Source organism: Protopterus annectens, chromosome 1.part1 (assembly GCF_019279795.1).
Source record: "Protopterus annectens isolate FY-2018-M chromosome 1.part1, PAN1.0, whole genome shotgun sequence".
Lineage (NCBI taxonomy): Eukaryota > Metazoa > Chordata > Ceratodontiformes > Protopteridae > Protopterus > Protopterus annectens.
The window spans coordinates 719,626,724-719,647,616 of NC_056726.1; positions in this window are offsets into that span (position 1 = coordinate 719,626,724).

Sequence of the window (20,893 nt, forward strand, 5' to 3'; positions counted from 1 at the left end):
ATCTGTTTGACAAATCCACTAATAAACCTGTTTAACTGGTCAGTATTCAATATCTGCTAATGCACAAGTATCTTTTATACTGAAATAATCTTGAAATAATCTCCTCTACTTTAATATGAATGTAATCTAATTAGTAAATGTATGTCTAATTGGTAATGTATATTATTTAATTTCTGTTCATGTATATAACAGAATATCTTTTTAAAAATGTTTATTTTTTTGTTGAAGCTTTTCTCCACAGGCCTCTGCCGAAGACATTATTTTTGACTAAACCCAATTGGACAAACCTGGTAAAGAAAAGCAAAATAACTAACTAAAGAAATAAGTTAAATAATCTTGCATATGTAAAGTCTCTATTGGCCAAGTCAATACTTCTTTCTGGAAATTAATTCATCTTTAAGAGTTTCTCTCATAAGCCAGGGATGGTCAGCGATGTGGTATCCAATGTATTCTGTTTAATATCTGAATAATTGAGCTGGTGGCAAAGAACTATGACCAAGTGGTTGGTAGTCAGCTTGTATCATGACGGCAATCCCAGGAACTGCTAATGCAAGACAGCAGTCAGGTTAAGCCATCACGTTAAAGAAAGTTGCCTTCCATACTGTAGTACTGGGATATCTGGATTTGACTGATAGTCATGTAGGTAGCAGAAGCAGCAACCATCATTATTGGGCTGAGTCTGAAAAAAGCCCATGGAGATCAGTGTTCTACCCCAGAAAAACAAATACAAACAAACAAGTCACTGTAGTCAGTGCTTGAATATAGGAATAGTTTAGCAAGGTCATGCAGAATCACTTTCAGTACTCTCAAAGAAATTCTGACAAATCATCAATCAATTCTGGAAGGGGAGGTGAGATTTCATCCATTCAGTTTTTTATCAAAGCTGGGGAAATGTTGACCTCAGTAAGGAATATTTTTGAGAGTTAGAATGAATATTCTGAGGAATTCCTCAGTCAGATGGACATGACCTCTTTAAGAAGGCAACATGAGAAGTAAATGGCAGAATTTGATCCATTTCAGTAGATGAGGTGACTGCAATGATTAAACTGTTCTGCTGTGAATTTAAAGGGCAAATGAATGAGGTTCAACCAGAAATGTTAAAAGAAATAGGCATTGTTGAGTTGTTGTGGCTAGTATGACATTTGCTGCAATGGTAATAGTAGAATTTTAATGGCCAGAGACTTGCCTTTTAGCTGTGTGTTCAGTGCAGTTAGTTCTCTTAACCCTTCCTCCTTACTTCATGCATAACAGCTTCAGAAAGTGGCGTATGCTTCTGAACTTCTGTTTTTATTTAGATTTATATAATTCTTGTAAGACTGGTCAGTAAATATGTTTAATCCAAAGAAACATTTATGCAGGTTACTGTTTTTGCCCTTTTCTACAGCTCATATATTTCAAAGAAAATTGGTACTCTGTGCTTGAGAAAGGCTTGACCGTAACAAAAAAAAAGTTTTCTCAGCCATATTAATAACTTGAAGGAAAATAATAAAAGTTTCTTCTGGGAAGAAATTTTCAGTACTTGAATTCTTCATTGTTCAATCATAGTGTTTGAATGACAACTCCAATTCACACACACACACACACACACACACACACACACACACACACACACACACACACACACACACACACACATATTTCTGCTTGTGTACTGACCCATGCACATACAAATCTTCTAGATGATCAAAGAAAGAATGGCAGTTATTTGGTGATGTAAACTAAATGCAGCGGTGACTCCCTGTAAAAGATGATAATTCTATGATAGTTGCCACTCTGAGCAGTGAAGAACAAAGTCTATCACCTAAGGAAAAGTATGAGGAAGGGACTACAAAACTGTATTTTGGTAATATGTCACATGCTCGGGAGTGTTCTTATGAAGAAAAACAAGACTACAAGATAATATCTTGTCTTGGATAATATGTTCATTCAGAATAGATAAACTGCAAGGATGGTTTTGCCCTTAGGCAAAACAAACTCATGATCACATAGCAGGTGTTTATTCAGACTTCAGTGTTAGTGCAGACATTTTAATTCTAGAGTTATAAAGAAAATAATAAATGGACTTGGAGTTAAAAACTCATTAGACTGATTAAGATGTTGCAAAGGTCCCTTTAAAAGCAACACAGCATTCCTATATGCCACAACTTGTCTACCTGGTTTGGCATATATGAATGCAAATGAAAAGCCATTCTTTAGGGGCAAATCAAAACACAACTAATTAAGCTGTCAGTTGCCAGTTAACACAGCTATCAGAATACATTTTGCAAGTCATTTTCTTCATGATTTTGTATAAAGGTTCAAAGTATAACAAAGTAGAGTTGGGAATAAATGTTTGCTGCTAAATGGATGACTGCAGGTGAAGCTAATACTTGAGTCATGATAATATATTAGTTGTTCAGATACTTGCAGATGTAACTCAACCCTACCTCCTTTTGTTAAGTTGAATAACTTGACAAGGCTAATCCACAAACAACAGCATTTCTTTCACTTTAGTATATTAGACTTCTTACTCTCATTTTAAATATGCTTATTTAAAAAAGTATCAGTTTTGTATTACACCACACAACCTGTCCTGAATGGTCTACACACTAAAAATGGATGATTGTACCTTCTTCTTCACCTCTGGAGAAAAAGCATATCATACCCATTTTGAAATGCAGAAGCTGCATGTGGCTCACAGTTTAGTTCCCTCTGTTCTTTAATCCACTTAATTTACAGAAACACAAGACAGAAAGCCTAATGTTTTAGAAGACATTAAGTATTTGAAAGAATAAAATATTCATTGCACCCCATTTTCTACATGAACAAAGTGCAGTCCAACAGCAAATACTACAAGATGACATTTTTTTCTTATTTCTCCAGAAACAATGAATCATTAGAGGAAAAATAGCTCTTTGGCATTAATTTCATGAGAATTTTCCTAGAGCAAAAATGGACAGTAATTCTAGTAGATAGATTCTTACTCATTATTTTATACTGTATCCACAAACTATAAATGTGGTATTATAGAGGAGCTGAAAGGGAAGATGCATCTTTAAGGATGACACAAATGATATTCAAAAAAACTGGACAGGGGGAGTGGAGCCTAGATGGCCAACTGAGAGCAGTGAATTTTGAGAGCTCCATAAACTAGCATAATAATATAGGAACATTTTATTATTTTCAAGTTTAAAACATCATAAATCTATAGATAAACTACTGAACTACAAAAATATCAATTTTGGTGGAGATATACAAACATTTTCCTGTCAAGTAGCTTGGAGATATATGGAGTCACTGAAGATGAACAACTCAAGGAATTCTTATCCAGATGCTGCTTTGAAAAAAAGAACTGCAATTGATGACATCTACCTTACAGGAACTATCTTTGAAGATGGATGGCTTTAAAAATGACTTAAAAAACTCAAATTAAATTCTCAAAAACAGACTGATACTCTTAAGGAACTATTACAGCAACACCATACAAAAATAACAACTATAGAGACTTCTCTAAATGACATTGAAGGGAGACTCAAAGAGGAAGAATTCCAAAAAGGAATTTCTGCTTAAACAGAATACATGGCTGCTTAACAAAATAGATGACTTAGAAAACAAGGAAAGGAGAAACAACATAAAGATCTTTGGTCTGCCTGAAAACACTGAAAGCGAAGACATTATTTCATTCTTAACCTGGATTCCTGAATTTTTTAGACTTGAAAGAGGGACTTTCATTTGGAATTAACAGGGTGCATAGAGCACCGAGGAAACCTGCTTCTAATTCACAAATACTCCATAGTTATAAAATTTCTTTCCTTTCTGGACAAGGAACTAATATTAAAATCTGCTTGGAGAAAATCACCCTTAAAATACAATCAAAGCCTGATAAGGTTTGACAATGATTATTCTTCCAGATAAACGTCTGGCCAATAATAAAACTGTTGAAACAAAACAACATTAAAGCATAGCTGGCCCTTTTAGCCAAGATAAAAATACTTTTTGCCAATGAGATGAGAACCTTTAATGATTTAGAAGAAGCTACTACATTCATCAAAAACAACAACATAGTGTCTATCCCAGAAGAAATGGAATGGATGGCCCCTACTCTTAAAAGAATAAAAGAAACAAATCCTTGGACTGATGCTGGAAAGAAGAAACAAAAAATGGATTCCAAGATAGCTGTCCCAAAAAATAACTCTTACAACTACATCTCTCAAAGTATCAACTGATATGGTACATCACTTGTCATCTGTTTTTATTTAAAAAAAGGAGGGTTTCTTAAACAACTGAGAAACAGTAATGATTTATTCAGAATGTTCAATGAGTCCAGTAATTCTTCACAAACAAAGGTAGGTCAAGATGGGTTACTATTTACATTATATATAAGTCAAGAAAAGCAACATATAATATAAACATAGAAGTTTTTATTCCCCTACTTGAGCTCAACAAATACTTATAATTGTTTTTACTTATAATAATATAAGTAATTAATTAACTAATTCAACAAGATGCCATTCATCAGAGTACAAACGCAAATGTAACAAATTAACATCATATATAATAGCAGTAACAGTAGAGTGTTTTGAAAAAAAATGCTATCATGACATTAGGTATAAATATTATTACCATCTATTTATATTAAGTAATAAGTTTTGAAAGACTTCATCAATAAGGGTGAATATGTTAAATACCTGTGTGCTATAATTTTTACTGAGGTTTTATATATGATACATTCTACTTTACTATGATTGAATTGCTTGTCATCTATCTTTCATGTAAATAATTGCTTATACAATAAGTAGACATTTATATTGTATTAGAATTCTGTCTAATCTAGAATAGTACTATATCTGTTCAATATAATATAAATATTGCTTATTCCTATTACAAATATTCTCCATATGATAATTCAATTTATGGAGCTCAGATGTTATGGATTGTCAAGGTATGACTAATAATCCAATGGATTAGGTTTATATATCAGATTAGGAATTATTTTCATTCCATGGCTAATGCGGATCTTAGTTTTGTTAACGTTTATTAATTTAAATTTGTTATTTCACAAAAACATTTTTGTATCCCTAACCAAAACATTACTTTATTGGTAAACACTCAAAGTATAAAACTGATCATTTCCTTTAAAAGCTCAAACATATACTTTATAGTTATCAAAGGAAAATGTTTAATATTCATAATAAAACAAAAACGTCATAGTCTAAATAACCTAATAGAAATTTAACTTTATTATCTTTAAATACCAATGGCTTAAGCAATCCTAGCAAGAGATCAAATCTACTGAAATATTTAAAATTGAACAAAGCACAAACTGTCTTCCTTCAAGAAACTCATTTCAAAATAAATGACAATTACAAATGGAATCCTGTAATTAACCTAGAAATAATTTATAAGTATGAAGATAAAGGAGGCCTTATGGTATTAGTAATAGTTAAAATCCCAGTCCAGGTTAGGCAGAGTCCCTCATTGACTCTCTTCAAGAGGAATCTTGATGAGTGGATGGGAGATTGTAGGTTTACCCTGGGTATCACTTCTGTGTCACTGTTAGACAGAGGCACAGTATACTAACCTCGAAAAAGGGCATAGCAAAATTAATTTAAAATGGGTGGCGAAAGCCAAACACACTGTGGCTAGGCTTATAAATGCCCTAGGGCAGATAGCCTAGTATGAACCTATGAACCTATGAATCTATAATAACAGAATATGGACCCTAGCCAATTTATACTGGTTCCCAGACATTGGAACAGGAACTGTTAAAAAAAAACACTTGGATTTCCTTTCCAATAATTATAAAGGCAACTTAATATTAGGAGGAGATTTTAACTGTATATTTGATATCTCTGAAACTACAAATAAAAGACCGCTGTGTACATCTGCTGTACCAAAAGCTTTAAACAAGTGGGTAGAATCATTTCATCTTGCTGATATTGTCAGATTTAAAGAAGATAAGTATTTGTTGTTATCCCATCAAGATCACAGATTTGGTACCCAAACTAGAATAGATAAAATGTTTGCTGCCCATGACTTACACTCTAAAATCATTAATTTCTCAATCACTCCCTGCCCCTTTTCAGACCACAATTCATTGATACTAATGCTTTAAAATGGGTACAAACCATTAATCTTTAACTCCAGAATTCCAGCATATATAACTAAAATTAAAGAGTTCAAACCCTGGTTGTTATCTGAATTACAGTTCTTCTTAGATATTAATTACACCACAGAGATAAATAAAATAATGATATGGGACTCATTAAAAGCTTACATATATGGTAAAACCCTAACTTGGTATAAAAAATCGGAGAATAGGATTCTGAATTATTAGATCTACAATCCAAACTTTTGTCAGTAAAAGCTGAAAAAAATCAAAATCATTTGGAGATGAAAAACAAAGTAGAAGTATTAAACAATACATCCATAAAACTAGTTTAGCTTTAGAAAAACTAAAAATTAATACCTTGGCCACTTCTCCCAAATATCTACATAATTTATTCACAAGAATCAAAATACAATCAAAAGATAATAATATTAAAAGTATCTTCCATGAAAAGAAAGGGAAAAATATCTCTGATATAGGTGACATTCTTGATGCCTATAGAAGTCACTATATGGAACATTTCCAAAAAGAAAATATACATATCTATCAATTAAATCTAGATGAAAAATGTTCTAATATAAAAAAATACCAGAAAAATTAAAACTAGATCTGCAAGCACCCATATCCTACAAAGAAATTACAGATACAATAAAAGAGGGTAAAAATAATAAAGCTCCCAGTATAGATGGCATAATTATGGAAATATTTACACTTTTCCTTCAAATATACTATCCCTCTTCCATAAAACTCTATTAGAAATTCAGTCACAAGCTTTAATACCACCCTCTTGGAGATATTCTTTAATCATACCAATCCTAAAGAAAAACAAATCTTCAAACCTCTGTACCTCATATAGACCTATATCATTATTAAATAATGACTATAAGATATTTATGACAATATTAACTAACAGAATGAAAATACCACTATCCAAAACAATAAATAATGATCAAACTGGATTTATATATCATAGACACATGCATAACAATATTAAAAGGATAATTACTTTTCTAGATTATGTTAATAAAGAAAATAAAGAAACACTTACAATTGGCCTAGCTATAGAGAAAGCCTTTGATTCCCAAAATTGGAACTATTTATTAAAAATCCTAATGCTGTTTGAATTTCCTGCATCCTTTGTTCATCTCCTAAAGAATATATATACAAATAATGTAGTGTATGTCAAGTTAGGTGCTTTTACCTCTGAATCTATACATATAACAAAATGCACTAAACAAGGATGTCCCATGTCACTGATTCTATTTGCTCTGGCTATTGAAATATTGGCAGATTCAATTCATAACAATATAAAAATCAAATGAATATATGTTTATGAGCAATACAATTCTAAAGTAATGTTATTTGCTGACAACATATTACTAACATTATCTAATACAAAAGAGGCATTAGAAGAATTAGATACATTAATTGACAAATATCACATGACTTCATTACTCCATTTCAATAAATCAAAATCAAAATTTTTATTTTAAGTAAAAAAAAGAACTACAGATTAAGGGGGATTGCATCATAGGGAAACAAGAATCTACCTTAACATATCTAGGAATTGAATTATGCAAGGATAATAATGAATTAGGCTCAAAAAACTACAATAATATCATCAATACAATTAAAATCTCTGTGGAAAAAATGGAACAATATAATATTAACATTTGAAGATAAACTACAGTTACTAAAAATGTTTTTACTACCCAAGATCCTATATATATAGCCTTGGCAATTCAGCTGTTACCAGAAAATAATATAGTTAATGAAATAAATTTATGCCTAATAAAATTGTTATGGTTTCCCAAAAGAAACAGAATAGCTTTAATACATCATATCAGACCATGGAAACAGAGAAGATTAAACTTTCCTGATATAGAAACATATATATAAAGCATCAATATCTAAAACAATCTCAGATTGGATAAGTCCAAATTACTCTGCAAATTGAAAAAAAATTACTAACTCTAATTCAATAAATAAATTTGATTAAAAAAAATTTCAAATAACAGATAAAAACAATTTGCCATTGCACATATTATGTATGCAATATAACATAACTAAACCCACTAAAATACATATGATGAATTATTACATTGACTCATTTAGGAAAATTATTAATGCAAATATAGATTTAAAAATCTGGTTTGATCTTTTAACACCATTTATATTCACAAAGAACTTTCCACATAAAATATAGAGAAATAATTAATTCCTGGGAACAGAAAGGATTTGTTTGTTGACTCCAATGTATCAAAGAACTAAAAGTTTTAGATATGCAAGTAATAAAAACAACATACGAAATTCCACAACAGGACTGGCTAACTTTACAGGTTACAAGCAACCTTGGCCGGTTGAAGTTTTGGTAAATGATGCTAGAGAATTCCATCTTCATCCACTGGTAGGTTAACCTGTAGCAACAATGAAACGGAACTTAGCAAACTTAAAAAAAGTTTTCAAAATTTCCTAACTTAGATTTAATATGTTAATGAAACATAACTTAAGCAAGGAAGCTAAGGGAAACAATAGGACAGAGTACACTGAAATACTTTTTGGTGACCAATGTGAAAAGAAACATTGAAATAATTATTTCAGCTAAAATAATATTGTACAAACAGTGCAAGAAATTCTGAGACTTAAACATATGAAAATCACCAGTAAAAGGATAGATGTTATTGTCTGCCTCTACAGATAATTGCTTTAGCCTCATCTTGCATACCATCTGTAGCTTTGGAGACCCTGTTTCTGCAGAATACAAAACTATTGCTCTCCAGAGTAGGGCAACCAAATGTTGACATGGCCTGCTCCAAAAACCATCAACAATTCAATATGCACTACTGAGGTAAAAAAGCAGAAAGGGATCGATATTGCACAGGGGATAACATTCTGCCTGAATAAGAAATATATAAAGGCAAAGGGATAAATATGAGAAATGAGAAGGATTACTTTACATTAAAAGGATAGATTATTTTTAAAAAATAATGGAGCTATTCAAAGTGCTATGGAAGAGTCATACGGCTATCTTGGAGATGAGTGGGAAGAATTAAAACATATGCTTAATCAATACAGCCACTTATTGATATGATGGGTGTAAAAGACAGATTGTATCAGCCCAAGACATTACACATCTGCAAGGCCAGTTACTGCTTTTGTTTAACCCATAAAGACCATTATAATGCAGCCAAGAGCAAACTTGTCACCGGCATCTAAATGACAATTTAAAATAAATGTTTTTCTACTTAAGGTTAATTTAAGTCACATAAAGTAGAGATCTGAAAGTAAATGGTGAAGCTTTGGAAATGCTTAATTTCTCTAGAACTATCACTGTCCATTGATCCCCTCATTTAGGAGCTACCCTTGCATCTAAAATGAGAAAAGGATCCAAGTTAGTCAATAGTTAGACACTCTGGCCTTTGGGGCATTCAGGACCCCATATCATAATTACAGCCACAACAGTAGCTATTCAGTGACATCTCCAGTCTGAGTGTGTGGTAAACATAAATAGTATTAGCTTCAACAAACTCTTTTATATGCATCTAGGGACACCCAAAGAATGAGTAGAGGACCTCTCCTGGTGAAAATATTATGGAGAACCCTCCTTGTAAAACATCTGCCTATCTGTTTTCCTTTAAATTTAGGAGAATGTAATAAAATACTTTTCCTGTTTTCCTACTTATGGATATGAAGGCCACTATGTAGTGTCTGTTTTTTAAACATTTATTAGATTACATCACTGTTAGTTCAAAGAATTACAGTTTTGATGGTATGTAAGGGATTTTTAGCCATCTCTTATACTTAATTTATTTCATAGCAGATGTGTTACAGTCCATAATTGGCCATTATACAATAAATGGTTATTTGCTTTCAAAAAACTTGCATGCTGAGTAGATAGTCTCATCAGTGTGCCCATAATAATTGAAACATAGACCAAGAAAAAGAAGTCCAGCCACCATGCAGCTGGGCTTTCTATTGCAATAAGCACTGTAATGCCATCCAAAGCAGTTCTCGTATGCTTCATCCTCTTCATTCCCTACAGGAGAAGCACATAAAGTTACTTACTCTGTTGCTAAGTGGAAAAATTCAAACTATTAAAAAAAGTAGCATTGTCTTCTACTGCCAGTTTACAACATCATATTTAAAAAAAAACAACTCACAGCTTTCTGTGCTGGGAATAGGTCTACAGTTGGTTCCTTAGCAAACACCAACAGAGCTATCAGTTGTCATTTACTGATTTAAGTCCTCAGTGATCAGCCAGAAAAGTACATTTTCAGACATCTTTTGTAAAGAAAAAAAAAACAGCTTAAAAAAATGAAACAAATAACTAGACATTCTAGGGATTGGGGAAGAGATACGAACCTTCTGTGCTGTAGCAGTAGAGCATGCGGAGCATGTGTACTACTTAACCTGGGTCCCCCAGACTACCCCATGCTGGTGGAAGAGTACTAAAGACTTTTTATGCGATGACATTATTTAGAAAAGGTAATTTTTTTCCTTAAATAATGTTATTGTGTAATAGCAATAATTCATGACTATGTGAGGGTAACATAGGATTTACCCACAGTTGACTTTGTTTAATCAGTTGACTTTGCCATCTTGATCAAACCATGCCAAGCGTGGGTATGTTCTACGTTACCTACACTCAGTCGTGGATTATTGCTAACATATTTTATGCTCATATTTTCTTTCATTCAATTATTCCAAAATGTGTAAGAAAATATATCTGTATCATCCGATGACGATTTTGTCCTCTTGTACTCAAACAACTTTTTTGAAATAATGCACCCACTTAGAGTATGAGTAGCCCTAGAGGTTATGGCATGGATGGTTTAAGGCCAAATACTTCTGATGAAGTACTTGAAGATAAAATGAAATTCTAGAATTACAAAGAATTATACAACACTGAAACTTAATAAAAATAAACTTGAAATGTAAAAACTATGAAATAAGCCAAACTTGTGTCCTGGATTGGGGTATATATCACCAGATAAAGCTATGTTGGAGAGCTTACAGATATAATATGATTGGCTTTGGCTAGGGGTAGATTTGGAGTAACTTGTTCAAAAGTATAGCATAGGCAATAGAAGTAGAGTCAACTGTTTTTAAATGTTGAGGGTATAGGCTTTACATTATGATGGAGGAGGGAATTTAGTTGCTAGAGGATAGGGGAGATATCGGTATAGCAATTGGGTGGAATAGGTAGGGAGGTGGATGTAGAAAAGGTAGGTGAGAAGTTAGTAGAGAAAGAGAGAGCTTTTTGAGCAGAGAGGATAAGCAGGTATATAAGTAGAGTGTGAACGAGTGGAGAGGAGAGGGTAAGTATTGAGTTAAAGGGCATGTTAGTTTGCTATGGAGATCTGAGATGTGTACAGAAGTAGAATTTAATGGAAATGTTAGTGAGTTGTGGTTGGGTAACTGGAGAGAATATAATCTACTGTGGTAGAGCTGAGGTATAGAGGGCAAAGTGTAAGCTTAGTAGAGGGAGTATAGAAAGATTGAGGAGTGAAAAAGCTATGAGTAGGAATGGTACTTGGAAGGAATAGTTAAATGGTAGTCTAGTGGGGTTAGGTAAGGGATGGAGAGAGGTAGTTAAAAATGTATTCTAGTGGAGTTTGAGGGAAAGAATAGGTAGAAGTGCTAAGGTGGTGTACTTAGAAGGTGGAGTGGCTGGGGTTACTTGAGTGGTGGAAGGGATTACAGTTAGTAATTGGATGGTGTTAATTAGGCAAGGGGTCAGCTAGGTATAAGTCTAAGAAAGTGGGGATGGGTGAGAATGGGGGTAGGGTAGGGGAGTGGAGTGAGCCCACGCAGAATGAGGATGAACACAGTGGGTTAGCACATTTTTCAGCATGCTGTTTTGTAAGAAAAACTATCACCCACTTTGTGGAGAAGTACAGGAGTAGCACCTGTAAGCAGGTATTGTACCAAGAATAGCTGGAAAATAAAGCTTATTGACAAAGAACCCCAACTGTAAGTCAGCAAGTTGTTTGATTAAAGCATTGAAGGGGACTGTAATAGTAGAAGCCATAAATAACTTTATAGGGATTATTGTTGATTAGTGAAGCATCTTAGGGACTCAGTATTGTCTAGTAAAGAGACAGGGACATATCTGTGAAGTCACTAATGGTCGCTAATGCTAAGGGTTGATAGCCTAGCAACCTTCTATGTTCCTATAATCCAACCATGCATTCTCAATTTTACCTCCTAAATTTTCAAAATCCCTTCCTCTACATCCAAAAGACATTTCTTTTTATTCAAAATGTATGCCACAATAAAAATAATTCATCCTAAAACAAGCCCAATGCAATAGCTTACAGAGGTTCACATGACATAAGCATTCTATACTTTTCCACTCATTCCATCAAAAGCAGCTCTAGCTCTGTTCTCTTTCCTGTCTGCCCATCTAAGAATAGAAAACAGCAGCTTCCAGTCTCACATGCCATTCAATACCTGTACTGTCGCTGCTAGTAAATGCTGTTCTTGGTATATATTCTGCATTTGTGTTTCATAATTGTGTCAGCTACAGTATCTGCTCCTTGCTCATATCAAATATAACCTTTATATATTATGTGTATCTGCTTTATGTGCTGTACAAATCTGTATTGTTTGATTTTACTGTGATTTCGTTAAGCCGGACTGCATCTGAAACCATTGTGATTGGTGCATTACCCTGGTAAACAAACTTAATAAATAATATAGTTCATTGATTTTTTAAAAAACTCTGGTGTCACTCCAACTAACAGTGGATTATATTAAGGAATACCCCTTCCCCCTGTGTCCCCCTCAACTCAAAGTTGAAGCAAAAAAAAAAATTTGTTCTTGTAACCTGTAGCAAACTGCCTGCTAAAATCTAATACACAGTAAGCATTTTAGCCATTACCACAAATGCATTATTGCTATTTAGTTTTGAAGCTATGATATCTTTGCTGCTTCTTAAATCATTGCCAGTATTACACAACATTGACATCTGCCAATCGCACCCCCGGTGGTCTGCCCCTGAAGCAGTCACCCCCTTTTCTCCACCCTAGTTACAGCTCTCTGCACCCTAGTTGTGGCTCTAAGCTGAACTAGGAAAAATGCAAAAAGATATAGTATATCTAAGGAGTTTCCTAATAACCATTAGTTCCAAAGTTAGGAAAACAGATTTTGAAGAAGATAGAATGTCATGAGGCTGTAAGTGTTCAGAAGTCTTATACATAAAGGGCTAATGGGGATGTTGGAGGTCATCACAGAAATCAATGATAAAGACTGAAAGGACAGGAGGATCTAAAATATGACTTTTGAAAATCTATACAGAATAGTATCATATTTGGAAAGTGTACAGATTATTTTTATTCACATAACTCTCTTGGATAGTCACTGAACCATGCAGTACAGCCATCAACAAAACCAATAAGAGTCATGTTGTGCAGAATTTTGTGACAGACCACATCAGAGACACTTAAAAATTTATAAATGGGGCCTGTGACTAGCTATCTCCCATATTTTTCATAACAGGAACTGGTACCCATGAATGAACTACAGAGATGCTACAGTCAAAAGAACATCCATGTACATCTTGAAAAAGTAGAACATATTTGTTTAGAAGATTCAATATATGTGAATGCAAAATATATTTTAGCAGTAAAGCCAGAAAAGGCACTATATAAACAGGACAGAGGTCAGCAGATGATCTTACAGAGGAGGTTTTAGAAAGAGGGAGGACAGTGACATTTCCTGGCAGCTGGCAGGATCCCAGAGGTGAGACAGAGCGAGAGAGAGACAGTGGTTAGGCAGTACATCAGGAAGCCATTTTAACAAAATCAGGATGCAGTTGGCCAAGAATGTAGGGGTTTTATCAGGAAATGACTGAATGATATATTTAATTTCAAAGAAAGTAATGTTATTAAAGAGAAAAGAAGGAGCAAGAATTGGCCATATAAGGGATTTATACTCTGGGGTTATGTAGTAGATGAATATGGGATGATGAGGGTGGCCATATACTATTAAAATGAGTTGGTTTTGAATATAAGAACAGTTGGAATTTGCAATGGCTTAATTATAAGGGTTAAACAACTCAGAAAAGTAAAATGGAAATGGTTATCAACCTGAATATGTAATTACGTTTTTAGCATAGTGACAAACACTGACATGACTAGTTTTCCTCTACAGATTGCAAGCGGAACAGGATTATTTAAGATGTTTGCAGAGATAAGATTAGATATAGATGCAGATCTATCCATTTTACTTTTTAGATATTAATAGTGTAAAGTACATTGTTAATAACAACTTGTGTATCCTACAGTACAACAAAGAGGTGTTCAAAATTGTGGGTTTTAAGCCCAGATTTACAAATCAAAGAAAAAAATCCAAGGAATATTTCTTAGCAGCAAGGAACAAAGATCAAATAATTTTATTTTATGTTAAACTGATTGGCATTTTATTCTAGGTTACTATGTAAGACTAGTCGATAGACCACATTTTATTCTGTAAGCAGTGATAGCACATATGATGACCAGTACATTTTACTTTTTCTTTAAAAAAATGTTATTTGTGTTATAGTTCTTGTGACTGGGAGAATGTCTAGAAAGTTAAGAACATGTATTCATAAACAGCATTAGATAGCAGTTTCAAAATACACTTTTAAACACTCAGCAGAATGTTTAATTTTTAGAAGTTTTTACTTTCCATTTGGTAAAATAAGTGGATTTAGGTGCCTGGTAATCATGATCTGAACATTATCCATAATGAATCGTTTTGGTAGAGTTAACTAAGCACTTCTGAACAGCCTAGTTTGAATGATATCTTGAAAGTTAAAGGTATGTTTAAAGATACATTTCTAAGGTATTAAATAATGCTTATATACGCTGCATTTGTTTTTATTTTGGTTTTAATTTCAATTGCGTTTTATTGGTCATATCTGTATATGTGACATCTTTGTATTTATAGAAATGTGATTATATTGAAAGCATTATTCAGATTTTTTTTTATTAAAAAGAATATCCATACAAAAAATGGACCACAGCAATTAGGAAGGGTGCCAGTAAGATCAAAAGCAAGGTGACAGTAAACATCAGCACTCAATCTAGTATTCAATAATCAATGGTGAAACTGCCAAACACTTGTCAGAAATACTTATAGATAAATTTGACAGATAAGTAGATAGATAGTGAAAAAATATACGTGTGTATATATATATATATATATATATATATATATATGTATATATATATATATTTACATACATACACACACACACACACACACACACACACACACACACACATATATATATATATATATATCTATATATATATATATATATATATATATATAGATAGATAGATAGATATGTATGCTTTCTGTGTGTGTATATATACATGTATGTATATATATATATATATATATATATATATATATATATATATATATATATATATACATATATATATATTTATATACATATATATATATATATATATATATATATATATATATATATATATATATATATATATATATATATATATATATATATATATATATATATATATATATATATATATGGGTCTACCTGAAAATGCCGAAAGTCCACAACGCCGACAACGAGTACACTGACACTGGAAGATTGACAATGGAGATGATCGAAAGTTGAGAATCCTGATGCTGAGAACACCGACATGTTAAGGTAAGTGTGCGATAGGGATGGATGTTAGGGTCAGGGTGTGGGTAAGGTAAGTGTGTGATAGTGACGGATGTTAAGGTAGGGTGCGGGTCAGGTAAGTGTGCGATAGTGACGGACTTTAGGTTTAGGGGCGGGTTAAGTGAGTTAGGGTTAGGGTGCAGGTAAGGTAAGTGTGCGATAGTGACGGACTTGAGGGTTAGGGGCGGATTAAGTGAGTTAGAGTTAGGGTGCAGGTAAGGTAAGTGTGTGATAGTGACAGACTTAAGGGTTAGGGGCGGATTAAGTGAGTTAGGGTTAGGGTGAGGGTAAGGTAAGTGAGCGATAGTGATGGGGGTTAGGGTTAGGGTTAAGGTTAGTGCATAGATAGTTGTGTATGTAAGGTTTAGTATAGGTTTGTAAGGTTTTTGATGAGCTTGTGTTGTGTGTATGTTTTTTGGGAAAGGTATTTGTTTTGTTGATTGTCGGGATTGTAGTTTGTCGGGCATGTGAAGTTTCGTGTTTTTGAACTTTCGGTTTCTTTTGGTTTTGTCGTGTCGGTTATTTCATTGTCAGTGTTTTGGCGTGTCGGTGTTATCAGGTAGACCTATATATATATATATATATATATATATATATATATATATATATATATATACACACACACATGCAGGATCTGCTCTTTGTATGTTAATCAAAAACTTACACAAATGACATGTAAATGAAGACTGAAAATTCTATGACCATCTTATGTAAATAAGGAGGCTTTCTCAATGCTCTGCTATTTATTGTCACTTTGTTATGATTGACAGAACTGTGCACAGAAGGCTTATAAATGACAAAGTTGCTCCTCTTCTACTAGTTTATAACCTGTAATAATGCTCGCTGTCACTGTTAGCATGGCTAGTTCTCAGTGTGAGCTACTTGTTGCAGCTATACCACAGCCGGTGGTACTCAGTGGCACCCATTAGCCAAGAAAGTATAGATACAGGCAAAGATTGAGTCAGTTTAACTTCTCTGATAAAGAAATTTTGGATAGATTTAGAATAGACACAGTATATTAGGGACTTTAGTGAGTATATATGACCCACAGATGATGACTAGGAGATGCATGGTCTTCCTATACCCGTGGATACAGTAGTATGTATAGCCCTCACTATACTTGCCATGGGTACCTCACTTAGTGGAAGTGAAACAATAATAATCACATAGCGAATAACTTAATGCATGCAATGTTATAGGTGGGTAATGCTGAGTGGTGCATGGTCAGACAGTTATTTTTCTCATACTTAAATTTAATTTTTATTGGAAATTATATAGCAGTATAGTTAAACTGTCTTGCTTAACTGTTAAGAATTAATTGTTTGGTTAAGGAGAACATAATAATGTATGCTTAAGTTAAGCACACCTTTTCACATGTTGCTCATTTTAATTTCTTTAAAAGTAATTTCTAGATTTTCTTGTGGTGGAGCAGAATTGCTGTTTATATGAGATGTGTTATGGCTGATTCGCAAGTAGGAACTCCAAAGATTCCATCTGCAACACACATAGATTTAGTTTTCACCTTCACAGAGTGCAGCACACTAAGGTAAGTACACTGACACCAGAACGTAAGAACAATGGTGAGATTTCCCCGTTTACAGTCATCTGTGAACTTGGTGACATTAGCCTTGACTTTCAAGAAATGGATGCCAAACAGGAACAGAACCAATACAGAGCCCTGGGGTACTCTACTGGTGACCAATGACCTGGGGGAAGTCGTCTCACCAATCCTGACTTCTTGAGTTCTATTTGTGAGCCAGATGGCAATCCAGTGAGTTATGTTTGGGATCATGCTATTGTTAAACTTCCCTCTACACTGACCTTGCTATTGTATGGCATGTTAAACTGTGCATAAAGATTAAAACCTGTACAAACAATTTTTTTTTATTTATTTAGCACTGTATCATTACTGTTATCCAGATGTAATGAAGAGTTGTGCATAGACATCTCCGTAACTGAGCTGACTGCTGAATGACTACTGCTTTGATTTGATTTAGATCTGTAATTTATTTATTTATTTTACATTTGTTTACTGGGATATTCCAACTGGATACATGTCCATTTTTAGCGGAGGCCCGGGGAGGAAAGCTCCAAATAGACAAACTTACATAGATTACACAAGAAGTTAGATAACATTAGAAAATATAAAACAGAGTGATTATGTACCATGGTTTAGTAATGTTCCCTAGTAGGGACTCACAATTCTCATGGACAGACACAATTAAAAGCAACAGACATGTAACATGACTTCCATATCTAAAATATCATACAAAATGTCCTCTAAGGAGAGTGTGGGTGATAGCCCCATGTACCACGAGAAAGTGAACTTTATAATAAGTAGATGTGATGGTGCAATCTGCTAGATGCAGTGGAATATCTAGATCTTGATCTGCTGCATAACATAGAACACAACTGAGAGTTTCTAGCACAATGTGGATGGTTTACAATGTCTGAATGCATTCATTTTGTCTGTGTCCACTCACTCTCAGGCAGTAGTTCCTTTGGAAACACACAGGCTGCAGCCTATTTGACCACCACATGTGCAGAAAGTCCCCTGTCCATGCCCAGCTACACTTCCATTCTGAGTCTGATAACTGTTTACTAGTGTTCACATGGAGATTGACATGGATGCTGTGTGTGCCACCATACTGCATATGAGGATCATCATTGCATTTTCCCTGGCCTACGTCATACCCATGTACTGGTGAAAATCCTTGCATATTCCCTGTAATAATCTAACCTTCTCTACCTCACTCTCAATTGCAATGACCTGCATCTGAGCTATGTCATGGCGCAGCTGGTGATTGGCAGTTAAGGTGTTATGTTTCTTAGGGGCTAACTGTGAAAAATACCTTTGCCTAGCACCTCCTTGAACTGGTTTTACAGTGGGCACTTCTAAAACAGTAATGTCTTCTTCAAGGTCTTCAGTCTGTTCATAAGAATCTGGTGTTGAGTTGTCTACTATCCCACCCATCCCCTGCTGTAATGTCATTTCTTTATTGTGTTGAGTGTGTGACCTTGTAATTATTCACATGTGGGGTGGGGGGTTCTGCCAGTACACTTTAGACTATGCCACTTAGTTTCACCCCAACGTGCTATACACTTACCAGAGTAGATATGTTTTTTGAGTAATACTAAAAACAGTCAAAACAGTTAAAATAGTGTTATAACTTATTTCTACTGAGAATCAATATCAGTACATGAAAAACAGAGCCATGCTACAGGCATTTTTAATTAAAAAAAAATTATTTACAAAATATATAAAGGATATTTTACCACGTTAAAATATCACCTTTTAATAAAACTGAAGGGAAGGAAAAATAGTAATGTTGTGCATGAATGTAAATAAACATATATACATTTGCTTATTTGCTTACACAAACATGCATACATACACGTGTGTGTGTGTGTGTGTGTGTGTGTGTGTGTGTGTGTGTGTGTGTGTGTGTGTGTGTGTGTGTCTGTATGTATATATACATATATATATATTGCTTATGTGCGTGTGTCATCATCTACGGTTCCAGTGCGTAGCCAACATCCCCCAGTAAATGGCCATGTGGGATGTCCCCCTAGAAAGCATATGGTACAGCTGTGATGCGTGCCAGATATGGAAGTCATGATAACTGTCAGCACTGCCAGCACACACATTCATGATAATACCTTGGGCATTGCACATGACCTGGCAGTTGATGGAATGATACCCCTTATGGTTGACATAGATTCTACCCTCCTCACCAGGTGGTACCTTGATGTGTACATGAGTGCAATCTATGGCACCCAGTACCTCAGGGTAGTGTGCTATATGATAGAAGTATTGCATACTGCTGGCCCTCGTCCCAGGGGTGTTGGGAAAATAAATGTGCTCACTGGCATGTGGTAGCATGGCATCCAGGAAATGGTGGAGTACCCTGGATGTTGATGCCTGTGAGACCCCCATCATGTCCCCGTTGGTCTTAGGTAAATACCTGTAGCTAGTATCCTAACAGCTACATATACCTTTGTTTCCATTGGGATGGGCTCCCCTCTGTTGGCTCTGGGTCTGAGTTGAGGGCAGCAGAGTTCAGTGAGTTCTTGTAGTATGTCCCTGTCCACCCAGTAGCCCTCTGCAATCCCTAGCTCATGTAGTTCCTGGAAGGTTACCCTGGGCCTGAACACTCTTCTTCTTCTCAGGCTAGGCCTATTGGCAGCAGCAGCATTGACCTCAGCATCTAGCACATACAGATGTAGCAGACCTGCAGCAGCCCCTATGATTCCTTCAGTTAAAAATCCCAAGCTGTACTCCACTGGTGCAGAGTATGGGGTGAAATCAGATTGTAGGGTGTATGCAACCTTTATAGTGCTCTGCTGTAGGTGCAGCCTGTGTGATTGGCTACTTATGATGCATTCCACCTGCCAAGTACATCATTACGGACTGTTAATGGCCCTAGTTTAAGTGAAACAGGGGTCATAAGTAATTAATATACCATTGGCTTTTTCTAGCAAATTATTATTTTTTTTTTTGGACAGCCTTCCTCGCTCAGCACTGTGGCTCACCGTGCAAACATGGGCCGTGAAGGTAAAGAATGCTCAGCAGTCACTGTACACACCCCCATAAAAGGTCATGCTCAGCACAGTGGCGCTCCATGCAAACATGCGCAAACACATGCAAACACATGTAAACACTCGCCCCGAAGGTAAACAAAGCTTAGCAGAAAGTGTACACATCACCCTGCTCAGCACAACAGCATGCCACACAAACAGGCACAGCTGAGCTCCAGTCAGCTTACAAGTCCTCAGACACACCCCCTCTTCATGTCAGCTACCTCTTCTCTGGACACCAATATGGTTCTGTGCCTACATGGATGGGATCTGCGGACACAGATACCCATTTCTGCTATTCAGTAATCATAGCTCATTTGCATAGGGATCCGTGCACACAACCTGGAAATGACATGGTTCCAGGCTCTGCCTCATTAGCAACAGAACCATTCCACCATTTTAGATACTCCATGCAGGGTCCTATAATACATTCCTGTCACATACTAATAAATCTGGTTCTTACACTCTTTTTTATTTATTTATTTTTTCATAAAAGCATGTTTGCACACTGAGGCACTGTGCAAACATACCCAGATCATAAA